The sequence below is a fragment of the Syngnathus typhle genome, linkage group LG6 (genome assembly GCF_033458585.1).
Source record: "Syngnathus typhle isolate RoL2023-S1 ecotype Sweden linkage group LG6, RoL_Styp_1.0, whole genome shotgun sequence".
Lineage (NCBI taxonomy): Eukaryota > Metazoa > Chordata > Actinopteri > Syngnathiformes > Syngnathidae > Syngnathus > Syngnathus typhle.
In genome coordinates, this window is record NC_083743.1 from 20,009,282 (window position 1) to 20,011,781 (window position 2,500).

General features: G+C 58.7%; 1 pseudogene; it reads right to left on the reverse strand.

The window, feature by feature from the left end:
• Positions 1 to 2,500, reverse strand: part of LOC133156242 (28S ribosomal RNA) — a 9,271-nt pseudogene that overhangs the window by 2,973 nt on the left and 3,798 nt on the right.

Here is a 2,500-nt window from a genome sequence, read left to right on the forward strand (position 1 = left end):
TTTTGCGTTCGAAGCTATGGACGAGAGAATCCATAGCGAGGTTGAAAAACAGTGGGGACATTGGATTGCCTTGCTTAACATCAACCTTCATGGAGATGGGTTCGGAGTAGGCGCCTCCGCAACCCACACTGGTCGAGCAGCCCACATACGAGTGACGGATCACCTCGATTACACGTCTGTCTACGCCCAAGCTTCCCAGCACACACAGGACATGGTCATGAGAAACCGAGTCGAAAGCCTTCGCAAAGCCAATGAACACGACCGCTAGCGGCACGCCAGCCGACCTCGAGCGCCCCACGATCCGATCAATCAAGAATCACGAGGGTCCTTCGCAACCACTCGCGCCGGCGACGAAACCACGCTGCCCGGGGGCCAACAGGACAGGCTCGCGCTAGCCTCATCACCATCAACCGCCCAAACAACCCCAGCACGACTGACCCCACAGTCCCAGGCCTCCAGCTAGATACTATATCCAGCTCAGTAGGGTCAGTTGATCTGGGTAGCAACCGGGTCTTGCACTCCTTGAAGACTTGGGGAACGACTCCACGCACCATCCATGTCGTAAACAGCCTCGCCAGTTGCGTACCGTCCGGGTCCCAGTCAAGAAGAGCCTGCTTCCTGATCCCGTCTGGGCCCGATGCAGAGCAATTCCTCATCTTAGCCAAGTTAGATACAACTTCCTGCCCCAGGATCGGGTGGTAGAATGGTTCGTTATCCGCGGTCAGTCCCACCTCAAAGCCCTTAGTCCATACAACGGCCTGACCGTTTCCCACTTACTCCAAAGTGTCCATCCACCAACTCCAGCGGCAAATCACATCTAAGGGGCGTCAGACCATCCAAGATCCGCCGTGCCAGCCCCTTCTTCACTACAGAATAGCCGCGCTGCTGGTGCTAGAACACTCTCCTACGTTGGACGAGCCGCTTCGCCCAACCCGTCCTCCATCGGTCTCGAGGTCTGGACCTCGCGGACTTTGTCGGCCACACTACCTTACCCCCTAGGGCTTTCATGAGATCCAAAGCAGAGGACTCGATCAGGCTAGGCTCCCGACCTGCTTTCTTGACTAAGGCAGCGGTGGCCCGATGCTCCACACCCCCCGCCAGCAGCTTTTCCAGAACTCTATTCTCCACCAGATCCGGAAGCGACGGGGGGCAGGTCCATTTCTGGGGCGTCGCCCTGGCATCCAGGGCTCGCCAACGCACACCGGACGCACCGCCTGCCGCACGACCGCACAGGGACCCCCATTCCACCTCACCTGCTCTCCAGACTCTCCGTTTCCAACAACACATTTTCCGCTTATGATACCTGTACCTTTCCATAAGCTTCACCATCCGAGACTCCTACCATCACTTGGTCCGGAGGCCTCGGACCCCCTTATGCCGATTTCCAGACGGGCCCTCTCCCGCTTCTTCACTCACGCCGCCTCGGAGAGCAGGCTGCAGCGCTAACACGACCCCCGCCACCCCAACTCTCATACCCGAGGCAACGGAGGTCATTGACACCACTGAGGAGTTCTCAAGAGCTTCGCCAGCCGGGGTCCACCCGCTCCTTCGGCCTGACTGACTGTGGCTCTGATCCTGTGCCTCTGTCTATACGGACTTCCTAACCAAGGAGTTTTTGCAACCATGGCCCGTAGAAGTGACTACAAGCCGTTTGGGGACCCCGAGCAATGCCTCCGGTGGTTGGTCCCCATGGCCCCCGGAGAGGTTGATCCGCTGGCCGCGCACGTGCCCAACCTCAAGCACGTCCCGGGAAGGTAGCTCGAGCAGCAGCAGCCCCTCACCTAGCTGCGCCTCAGCCCATTTTTGGTAACCCAGAACGGCCTTCCTGGGTGGTCTGTAAGATATTAGACATGTCTACTGCCTCACTACCGTGAGAACACACAGGAGAACAAAGTCCCCCGACACTACAGAGCTATACATCGAGATCCACCCCGAGCAGCCGTCTGCTAGGCCGCGCAGCCTAGCACCAACTCGTAAGCCACCGCAGTCCAACCCACTAAGGAGAGGCCTGCCACATAGTGTCAGACTCACCCCCCGTAAAGCTGGCCAACGGACAACTCGCAATCCAACTGCCCGGAGCTACAAAAGCCCAGAGAGCTATGGAGCTCATCAACGGGGAGGAAAGCGGCCTGCAACAAACTGGCCACTACCCCCCGTACACCACATATTCGCCCCAAAAGGATTTGAGAAACGCATTCGGCAAAGGTCCAAGCGAGCACATAGGCATCCACGTGACACCCACCCACTCGGCCTGGCCTCCGTTCTATACCACTAGGCGCCGCCCACACCAGTGCGCAGATTCGGGTCATCTCGGTCTCGCTACCATACGGTCACACCCTGCGTACCAACAGAGCGCTGAGCGAACGCTAAGCCAGCCTACAGAGGTGTCAGAGTGCGACTCACAGGGAGAGGAACCGTCCGCCCAACGTCGGCCTAGGCCGAGGCCGGCAGGGGCCCTTTCCAAGGCGAGTCTATATTGCCAGTCGGTCAGTTTGGGAAA